Below are 11568 nucleotides of genomic sequence, written 5' to 3'. Positions count from 1 at the left end.
TATCTTCTCCTATCCAGTAGGTTGCCTTTTAGTTTTGTTGATTGTTTCCTTTACTGTGTGGAAGCTTTTTAAAAAAATATTTATTTATTGTTTATTTTAGAGAGAGAGAGCATGAGTGGGAGAGGCAGACGAAGAGAGAGAGAGAATCTGAAACAGACTCCACACTGAGCATAGTGCTGGATGCAGGGCTCAATCTCGACCTTGAGATCATGACCTGAGCTAAAACCAGAAGTTGGACACTTAAGCAACTTGAGTCACCCAGCCATCCCTGTGCAAAAGCTTTTTATTTTGATGTAGTTCCAATAGTTTATTTTTGCTTTTGTTTCTCCCGTAATTCAGGAGAATACCTAAAAGGAAGTTGCTATTGCTGATTGCAAAGAGGTTACTGCCTGTGTTCTCCTCTAGGATTTTAATGGCTTCAGGCCTCACATTTAGGTCTTTAAACCGTTTTCAATTTATTTTCTGTATATGTGTGTTTGATATAAGAAAGTGGTCCATTTTCTTTCTTTTGCATGTAGCTGTCCAGTTTTCCCAGACTATATATGTTGAAGAGACTGCCTTTTTTCCATTGAATATTCTTTCCTGCTCTGTCAAGGATTAACTGACCATATAGTTATGGGTTCAATTCTGGATTTTTATTCTAGTCTGTTGATTTCTGTGTCTATTTTTGTGCCAGTACCATACTGTTTTGATCACTACAGCTTTGTAATATTACTTGAAGTCTGGAATTGTGATGTCTCCAGCTTTGCTTTTCTTCTTCAAGACTGCTTTGGCTATTCAGGATGTTTTGTGGTTCCGTATAAATTTTAGGATAGTTCTAGATCTGTGAAAAATGTTGTAGTTTTGTTTTGTTTTGCTATTGGTATTTTGATAGGAATTTCATTAAATGTATAGATTGCTTTTGGGTAGCATAGACATTTTAACAATATTTGTTCTTCCAGTCTAGGAGCATGGAATGTTTTTCCATTTCTTTGCATCGTCTTCAATTTTTTTTCTTAAGTGTTTTATAGTTTTCAGAGTACAGGTCTTTACCTCTTTGGTTAAGTTTATTCCTAGGTATTTTATAGTTTTTGGTGCAATTATAAATGGAATTGATTTCTTAATTTCTCTTTGTGCTGCTTTGTTACTGTTGTATAGAAATGCATTAGATTTCTGTACATTGATTTTGTATCCTGTGACTTTACTGAATTCATGTATAAGTTCTAGCAGTTTTTTTGGTGGAGTCTTTGGTTGTCTATATTTAGTTTCATGTCATCTGCAAGTAGGAAAAGTTTTACTTCATCTTTACAGTTTGGATGCTTTTCTTTCTTTTCTTTCTTTTTTTTTTTTTTTTTTTAGAGGGGGCAGGGGCAGTGGGAGAGGGAGAGAGAATCTTAATTAGGCTTTATGCCCATTTCAGTGCCTGACATAGGGCTCAGTCTCACAAGCTGAGATCATGACCTGCGCTGAAATCAATAGTCGGTCATACAACCAACTTAGCTACCCTAGTGCCCCACATTTTATGTCTTTTTGTTGTCCAGCTGCTGTGGCTAGGGCTTCCAGCACCATCTAAATAACAGTGGTGAGAGTGGACATCCCTGGCTTCTTCCTGACTGTAGAGGAAAACCTCTCAGGTCTTCCTCATTGAGGATATTAGCTTTGGAATTTTCATAGATGACCCTTATTATATTGAGGTATGTTCCTTCTAAATCTACTTTTTTTAGGTCTTTTATCATGAATGGATATTGTACTTTGTTAAATGCTTTTTCTGAATCTATCGAAAGGATCATATGGTTCTATCTTTTCTTTTATTAATGTGCTGTACTATATATATATTTTTAAAGATTTTTATTTATTTGTCAGAGAGAGAGCGAGTGAGAGCGAGCACAGGCAGACAGAGTGGAAGGCAGAGTCAGAGGGAGAAGCAGGCTCCCCGCAGAGCAAGGAGCCCGACGCGGGACTCAATCCCAGGACGCTGGGATCATGACCTGAGCCGAAGGCAGCTGCCCAACCAACTGAGCCACCCAGGCGTCCCAATGTGCTGTACTATGTTGATGGATTTGTGAATAGTGAACTCAGGAATAAATCCCACTTGATCATGGTGAATGATTCTTTTAATGTATTGTTGGATTTGGTTTGCTTGTATTTTATTGGGAATTTTTGCATCGATTTCATCTAGGTTATTGGCCTGTATTTCTTTTGTTTAGTGGGGTCTTTGACTTGGGTATCGGGGTAATGCTGGCATCATATAATAAATTTAGAAGTTTTCCTCCCATTTCTTTTTTTTGGGATAATTTGAGAAGAATAAGTATGAACTCTTCTTTAAATATTTGTTAGAATTCCTTTGAGAAGCCTCTAGCCCTGAACTTTTGTTTGTTGGGAGTTTTTGGATTACTGATTCAATTTCTTTGCTGGTTATCAGTCTGTTCATATTTTCCATTTCTTCCAATTTCAGTCTTGGCAGTTTATATGTTTCTAGGAATTTATCCATTTCTTCCAAGTTGTCCAATTTGTTGGCGTCTAGTTGCTCATAATCTCTTATAATTGTATTTCCGTGGTGTTGGTTGTTATTCCTCCTGTCTCATTTGTGATTTCATTTATTTGGGTCCTTTCTCTTTTCTTTTTGATAAGTCTGGCTAGGGGGTTATGAATTTTATTAATTCTTTCAAAGAATCTGCTCCTGGTTTCATTAATCTGATCTATTGTTCTTTCGGTTTTGGTATCACTTATTTCTACACTAATTCCTTCCTCTAGCTTTAGGCTTCTCTTGTTGTTTTTCTAGCTCTTTTAGGTGTAAGATTAGGTTGTTTATTTGAGATTTTTCCTTCTTGAGGCAGGCCTATATTGCAATATACTTCCCTCTTAGGATCACTTTTGCTACATCCCAAAGGTTTTAGACTTTGGGATGTTTTCATTTTCATTTGTTTCCATATATTTTAAAAAATTTCTTCTTTGATTTCTTAGTTGATCTGTTCATTGTTTTTTGGTTGATCTGTCCACGTATTTGTGGTCTTTCCAAGTTTTTTCTTGTGGTTGACTTCTAATTTCCTAGTGCTATGGTTAAAAAAAAAAAAAGTTGGATGGTATGATTTCAGTCTTTTAAAAATTTTTTTGAGGTCTGTTTTGTGACCTAATATGTGATCTGTTCTGGAGAGTGTTCCATGTGTACCTGAAATTAATATATATCCTGCTGTTTTACAGTGGGATGTTCTGAATATGTCCATTAAATCCCTCTGGTCCAGTGTGTCATTCAAAGCCATTGTTTCCTTGTTTATTTTCTTTTCAGATTATCTATTGATGTGAGTGGCGTCTTAAAGTCTGCCACGATTATTGTGTTATTATTAATTAGTTCCTTCATGATAGCGATTAACTGTCTTATATATTTGGGTGCTCCCATGTGGGGCATAAATATTTACAGTTGCTCTTCTTCTTGTTGGATTGTCCCCTTTATGGTTATCATCCCCTTCTCTGTCTCTTTTTACAGTTTTTGTTTTAAAGTCCATTTTGTCTGATCTAAGTATTGCTACTCTGGCTTTCTTTGGACATCTTTTTGCATGATAAGTGTTTCTTCACCCCCCTCACTTTCAATCTGCAGGTGTCTTTCAGTCTAAAATCTCTCTCTCTCTCTCTCTCTCTTTTTTTTTTTTTTTTTTTTTTTTTTTTTTTTTTTAGAGAGACCAAGAGCACATGTGAGTGGGGTGAAGGGGCAGAGGGAGAAAGACAAAATCTTCAGCCAGGCTCTATGCTCAGCATGGTGTGGAGCCCAACACAGGCTCCATCTCACAGCCCTGAGATCATGACCCTAGACAAAATCAGCAGTTGGATGCTTAACCAGTGGAGCAACCCAGGCTCCACTAAAATGAGTCTCTTGTAGGCAGCGTAACAATGGGTCTTGGTTGTTTTCTTCCATTCTGATATGCTCTATCTTTTGATTAGAGCATTTAGTCCATGTACAAGTAATTATTTATAGATATATATTTATTTCAATTTTATTACTTGTTTTGTCATTGTTTCTGGAAATTTTCTCTGATCCTTTCTTGTCTTTGTCACTTTTGGTTTCTCCTTTGCACTGAAAGAGTTCCCTTTAATATCTCTTGCATGGCTGATTTAGTGGTCATGAACCTCATTAGTTTTTATTTCTCTGGGAATCTCTTCACCTCTCCTTCTATTCTGAATGATATCTTTGTTGGTTAGAGTGTTCTTGGCTACAACTTTTTTCCTACTCAGGATATTGAATATATCATACCACACCCTTCTGGCTTGCCAGGTTTCTGTTGAGAGACCTCTAGCTTGCCTTACCCATGTAAGTTAAGGACTTCATTTGTCTTGCTGCTTTTAAGATTTTTTTATCACTGTATTTTGCATATTTAATTACAATATATCTTGATATATGTAATTATATATGTTGACCTGCTTTTGTTGATTTTGATGGGAGTTTTCTGTGCTTTCTGGATTTGAATGTCTGTTTCCTCCCACAGATTAGGGAAGACTTCAGCTATTATTTGTTGAAATTAATTTTCTACCCTCTTTTCTCTCTCTCCTTCTTTTGAGCCTCCTACAATATGCATGTTATTATGTTTGATGGAATCACTGAGTTCCCTCAGTCTATTCTCGTGTTGCATAATTCTTCTTTCTTCCTTTTGTTCAGCTTCATTATTTTCCATTATTTTTTCTCCTAGGTCACTAATTTGCTCCTCTGGTTCTTCCAATCTGCTCTTCATTATATCAAGCCTGTTTCCAACCTTGTTTATTGCCTTCTTCATCTCTGATTGATTCTTTTTTAAATCTTATGTCTCTGTAGCCTTGCTGATGTCTTCTATTCTTTTCTCAAGCACGGTGAATATCCTTTAAATTCTCCTTCAAGCATATTACCTATTTCTGTTTCGCTTAGATCTCTGGCATTGTTCTTTCATTTGGGATAAATTCCTCCATCTTAGCATTTTATTTAAGTCTCGCCTTCTACTCTGTGTTTGAAAAGCTTATTCATGTCTTCTGCTCCTGAAAGTATTGACTTTATGAAGATGAGGTCATGTACTGACTGTTGCTTTAGAGACTGTTGTCTCTTGTGTGTGCTGTGTGCACTCTGTTACTGTGTTTTGGCTGCTCTCTCCTGGCTCATCATTTGCAGAGCCTGTCCTTGCTTGCTGTGGGCAGTGTTTAGTCCCTGGACTGAATGTGGTGAGTTTTAACTAGATGTACTCTCATAAGCTTGTGAAGTGAGACCTGACACCAGCTCCACCAGAACTGACATCCTGCAGAGCTCTCTGGTCAGTACACAAGTGATGAGCAGAGTTTGGGCTGGTCTTCTCAGGGAGGGGTCTGCCATGCTGGGACTGAAGCAAGCTTGATTGAGAGAGAATAATTTGCCTGCTGTGTACCCCAGGCATTTTCCAGATGCTGTTTCAACACTGTCTGCCCTGGGGTATTTGCTTTAATCCCTACTGGTTGCAAGAACTCACGAAATTTAGCCTCTTGATTTTCCAAGCCAGTGACTTTGGGGAAATGTTCTCCTTGTGCATTCCTGTGTGTGTGTGCCTCTCTCTTTCTCTGTCTCTCTTTCTCTTGTCCTTCTCTATGACCATGGGTCCCTCCCCTCTGCATTGTGATCTGATTCTCCCCTAAAACATGTCTCTGTACTTCTTAACTTCTTCATTGTGACCTCTTCTCTCCCTTTCTTTAGTTGTGGGGTTTGTTCTGCCAGTCTTCAGGTCAGTTTCTGGGGTATTTAGGATGATTTGATTGTTATCTAGTTGTGTTTGTGAGACAAGTGGAGCCTAGGGTCCTCCTGGTCTGCTGCCATCTTGAAAATCAAGTTTTTCTTTTAAGGGCATAAAAGTGAATCTTATTGGGGCGCCTGGGTGGCTCAGTGGGTTAAGTCTCTGCCTTCGGCTCAGGTCATGATCTCAGGGTCCTGGTGTCGAGCCCCGCATCGGGCTCTCTGCTTGGCGGGGAGCCTGCCTCCTCCCTCTCTCTCTGCCTGCCTCTCTGCCTACTTGTGATCTCTGTCTGTCAAAAAATAAATAAATAAATAAATAAATAAATATATTTTTAAAAGTGAATTTTAGTTATAACATAAAGCAAAATACTTTAAAATCATCTTGTGCTGTCCCATCTCTTGTTTCCCTACACATACTGCAGCCACATGAAACAAGGATCTCTTCTTTCTGCTCGTCACTCAAGTCAGGTTTCATATTCGGGCCTCACATATCTTTTGTCATTCCCCACCCCCCTTCTCTGCACCATCTGTTTATTCTGAAAGTCCATCCAAGCTCTTTGGCTATTTCTTTTCTCTTCTTTTCACTTCACCCATTACATGGATTCCCTACTATAGCAGTTCTTAAACTTTTACATGCATCGGAATCATCTGGAAGTCTTGTTAAAACACAGCCTCACCTCCAGAAGTTTATACAGGAGGTTTGAGTTCGGGCTCAAGTATTTACATTTCTGACAAATGCCCAGGTAGGACTGACATCCAGGGACCACATTTTGAGAACCACTGCTCTACCACATAGGAGCATCTGGAACTGTTCCAGCAAACAAGAATCTGTCCCTGGGTAGAAGCCTTTGTTATACATTAATTGTAAATAATGTTACCTGATTCTTTAGAATGTAATGAATCAGCTTCCATCACCATGTTTAACATTCTTTAAGTAAGGATGTGCATTCGGTAGACTCTGCTGTAAGACGATAAGAATAAAGGAAATAAAATCTATTGTTGATTGCCTGTTCAGGAGACAGTAGAATGTGATCGGCTCTGAAGCCAGGCCTTCTAGGATTCAGCCCTGGCTTGGCAGGATTTCAGGAAGACCCTAGGAAAGTTATTCTTTTGTGCCTCAGTTTCATCCTTTTGAAATGAAGGTAACAAAATGAACCATCTCATAGAGTTATTGTGAGGCTCAAATGATTTAATACATGTAAAGTCCTTGACGAATGATCGGTGTGTTTTATGGACTCTCATGTCATCTATTATTATTATCAGGAATTTACTGATGTTTTTTATATGTTACATCACTGTAACTTAAAATCAGCCCTAAAAGGTAAGCACCCCTAATATTCTCATAGGGTAGACTAGGAAACAGAAGTTTGGAAAGGTTGAATAACTGATCAAGGTCCCTTAGGCAGTAAAAATCTCAAGTCTTTGTATGTCACCAGTGTTTACCCTTAGAAATCATTTTCTCCCATAAAAAAAAAAAATGGTATAAGGCAGCTGATTTCGAAGATATATTTGAATGTGATTGAATAATTACCTGCTTGGTCAAGACGGTTGGTGAATTTTACAGTCTAATATTATTATGTCTACTTAAAAGTGGAGGCAAGAATGGGTAGGCATAGGGGCCCCTGGGTGGCTCAGTAGGTTAAGCCTCTGCCTTCGGCTTGGGTCATGATCTCGGGGTCCTGGGATTGAGCCCCGCCTCAGGTTCTCTGCTCAGCAGGGAGCCTGCTTTCCTCTCTCTCTGCCTGCCTCTCTGCCTACTGGTCATCTCTCTTCAAATAAACAAATCTTAAAGAAAAACAAAAAAGGAATGGGTAGACATACCAGGAAATGTGTGACATTTGTGGAACACCTGTCACATAACTGGTGTTTAATAGATACTTGTTGAACTATTGGAATTAATGTGATTTGGAATTAAAATTACGTAATATCATAATATCCAGAGTTAGTGAGATTACAGAGAAAGGGGTATTTATATGCTACTATGAGATTTTTGAAAGTGAATTTAACAAGAGCCACCAAATTTTAAATATGTGTTTCCTTTGGCCCAGGCAGTCCAGTGACTATCGTAGGGAATACCTTTGTGCCCATGAAATATATATATAATGATGTGCCAATTTAGCATTGCTTTTAATTGTGAAAATCACATTACTAAATGTTGATAGATTGGGAAATGATTTAATAAATTAGGAGTCACCTGTTTTATTGAATACCATATAAGAGTTAAAAAGCATACATGTTGAATGAAATATCTCCATGTTGAAGTGAAAAAATGGTCACAGAAAAAAGTGTAGAATTATCCATTTTGTTTACAGAGCCTGAAACTGCATTTATAGGAGATAGGCAGGAAAATGCTTAGGAGAAAGTCTGAAACGTAACATACCAAATAGTCGTCAGTGGTTACATCTGGCAAGTGAGGAGGTCCGGGGGATACTTTACTATCTATATTATTTGGAACATTTACTTGTGAGATCTAAAAAGAAAAAAAGTAGCTCGTTCAACAAATCTTCTTAGTCCCTGAATAAGAATATTAGATAATAGGATGATAAGGATAATAGATGCATGATTCTTGCTAAATACTTTATTACTTGTAGTGCTGTTGATTTCCAGAACAGGCTCTGTGAGTACTACAAGAGTTGAACTGGCATCTGAGTAGAAAGCACCCGAACTAAAATATTCATAGCATTAGACTGCCTGACTGAAAGAGTTTGCCTGTGGACTATTACCCTTGCTTGTTTTCTGACATGCTTGCTTTCTGACAGATGCAGTGACAATGAGAGAAAAGAAAGAAAAACCAAAGACAAACACAAGTGAGCAAAAGCACCAAAAGGAGAAAGCAAAGAAACAGTATTTTTTTTTTCTCCAAATGGGAATGGTGATATTAATGTTCACTTGGAGACAGTATTTGGTATCAATACTAGAAGAGAAAGTTATTCTCCAGGCTTTTCTCAGTTTCAGTTTGAGAAATGTAGGGGCGTTGTATTTCTATATTGCTGGAACTAAGTATCACAAACTGGGAGGCTTAAAACAACAGAAATTTATTCTTTCACAGTTCTGGAGGCTTCAAGTCTGTGCTCAAGCAAATGGCCATTGCTGTGCTCTCTCTGGAGCCTTCAGAGGGGATTTCTGCCTCACCTCTTCCAGTTTCTGGTAGCTTGAGGGGTTCCTTGGTTCAGATGCATCACTCTAGTCTCTGACTCTCTTTCCCTGGCTGTTTTCACTCTGTGTGTCTGTCTTCTCCACTTCTCACAAGGACACCAGTCCTGGCATAGCTGGGTGGCTCAGGTGGTCAAGCATCTCTCTTCTGCTCAGGTCGTGATTCAGGGTCCTGGGATTGAGCCCAGTGTCGGGCTCCCTGCTCATCAGGGAGTCTGCTTCTCCCTCTCCCTCTGTCCTTCCTCCCTCTTGTGTGCTTTCTCTCTCTCAGATAAATAAAATCTTAAAAAAAAAAAATAGGATGCCAGTCCTATTGGATTAGGGACAATGACCTCATCTTAACTCGATTACATCTGCAAAGACCCTCTTTCCATATGAAATCACATTCCCAGTTACTGGTAGTTAGGACTTCCACATGTCTTCTTGATGGATTCAATTTGTAATTCACAATTTATAATTCCTAACTGAAGTCTGACCAATCATTATTAACAGTTATGAAAGTATGACTTTTGCATATGACTTTGATTCAGTGGGCTTTCAAGCACTTCATAATGGAGCATGCAGGAGCCCCTTGCCATGCAGCCAGGCTGATCTCTGAGCAGAACCAGGGTGCTGCTATCTACGTGGGAGGCTTGGATGGGGAGGTTGGCCAACCACGGCTGTGGGAGCTAATCCTCCAGGCAGGGCCAGTAGTCACCTCCCGCATGCCAAAGGATGAAGTCACAGATCAGCACCAGGCCAAGGCTTTGTGGAATTCTTGGACAACGAGGAAGCTGACTACACCACGAAGATCATGAACCTGATCAAACTGTGTGGGAAGGTGGACCAGACATCAGCTCGCAAGAACCTGGATGTGGGGCCAACGTTGTTGTTGGCAACCTGGACTCAGAGATGGATAGGAAGCTGTTTATGGTATTTCCAGTGCCTTTGGGGTGATTTTACAAACTCCAGAGATTGTGTGGGACCCTAACACAGGCAACTCCAAAGATTATGCCTTTATTAATTTTGTTTTGTTTGATGCTTTGGAAGCAGCTGTTCATGTTCTGAATGGGCATTATCTCTGTAACCGCCCTATCACTGTGCCCTGTGCCTTTGAGAAGGACTCCAAGGGTCAGCACCAGGGTTCAGCAGCCGAACAACTTCTGGCAGCCCAGAACCAACCTACTCTCGCAGGCTGATTGCCCTTGTCAGCTCCTTGCAGAGTCACCCTCTCCACCTTCAACCCCCAATTCTGTGGCATCATCACTGGGATCTGGGCTTCCTCCCTCAGGTAGCCCTCCTCCTCGGCCCCTCCCACCCCCAGTGCTGCCTCCTGGAACCATTCTACCTGGGATACCCCCAGCTAGGCCCCCATTACCTGTGTCTCCTGAGGCTGGAGGACATGGCCCACCATCATCAGGAATGCAGGGTCTGGACATCCTGGACATGGACACTCACATCCTCACCAATTCTCACTGTATGGGATGCCCTATCCAGGGATCTCAGATACAGCTGGCCTACCATGGCCCTCATGGGTCAGGACATCCCCATTCCAGGCCATCAGGCTCTGGGGGGCAGCCATCACCCCAACCCTCACCTGGCATGCCTCATCTAGGACCTCCTCTAATGGGCATGCCTCCCGTCCCCCACCAGTGGCCTCTGTTTGGATCTCCCACGCGTCATCCAGGTCTATGCCTCTACATGGGATGCATGGACCTCCTCCACGGATGCCCCTCATGGATACACTGGGCTTCCACCACCCCCCACCAGATGGCTACCGGTGGGGGCCCCCTCCCTCCACCCAGACCAACCCCCGGCCTCTAGTTCTCCTTGTGGCCCACTTTCAGACACTTTTCCTTAGTAATTGCTCATTCTTTTGCCTCCTGTTCTAGCTTCCCAGTATCTTTTCAATTCTTTGGACCAATCAGAATTTCTGTAGCTCCCTACAGCTAAGACACCAATCCTTCTCAGGCTTTTTTTTTTTTTTTTTAAGTGTAACTTTTTTTCACAGGTGTTTTTTTTTTTTTTCCCTAAATTGGTCCTAAGTGTTTTTGGAAATGCACAGAGAAAATAAAACTAAATTCCTTGTTAAAAAACAAATAAAATACTTCATAGTCCTTCAGCTATGATAATTTCAACAATGGCCCAGCATAACATAGGTGTCTTTTTTTTTTTAAGAAAACATATTTCAAGTCAACAAATTCAGACATGAGCCACTGTTGGGTAACAGGTTTCCAAAAGAACTGAGAGGACAGAAATGTGGATAAAGTAAGACCACCCTAAAGACGGTGCTCCCCCATTACCAGCTGCCTATGCTGGGGGGAAAACACTGGCTTTCCCTTTAACCAGCTCTCATCGTGCAGAGGTAAAGAAGTGCAGCCTCCAGACCTTATTTAGAAAGAGAAGGCATGGAGGGAGAGATGGGGACAGGGAGGGGTCTCTTTGTTGAGCAAATATACTTAAGGACAAATTATAGACATTGAGGGTATGTAGAAGTTAAAGTTGAGAACTGCTTTAGGCAGGATTTTTTTGTCCCACTGTGTATTTCGTAGGTAAAATTGAAATACACAATATTTAAACATAGCAGTAAGATGTTTTAATATCAAATTAGATTTCCCTTGGGTCAATAGTTTAACTGAAGTGGAGTGACCACAGCAATTATTATAGCTATGGCCCAGAAGATTCACAAAATTCAGTTACAGAGAAAGTTGGATGAAGTGAGTGAGAAGAGAAAACCCAAC

The 11568-nt window shown here is 40.3% G+C and overlaps 1 pseudogene; it reads left to right on the top strand.

Moving 5' to 3' along the window:
* Positions 1–9399: 9399 nt before the first annotated feature.
* On the top strand, positions 9400–10719 carry LOC101684858 (annotated as a pseudogene).
* The last annotated feature ends 849 nt before the right edge of the window (positions 10720–11568 follow it).

The sequence above is a fragment of the Mustela putorius genome, unplaced genomic scaffold (assembly GCF_011764305.1).
Source record: "Mustela putorius furo isolate JIRA1106 unplaced genomic scaffold, ASM1176430v1.1 tig00003854_pilon_pilon_pilon, whole genome shotgun sequence".
NCBI lineage: Eukaryota > Metazoa > Chordata > Mammalia > Carnivora > Mustelidae > Mustela > Mustela putorius.
This window is presented reverse-complemented; position numbering and strand designations above follow the sequence as displayed.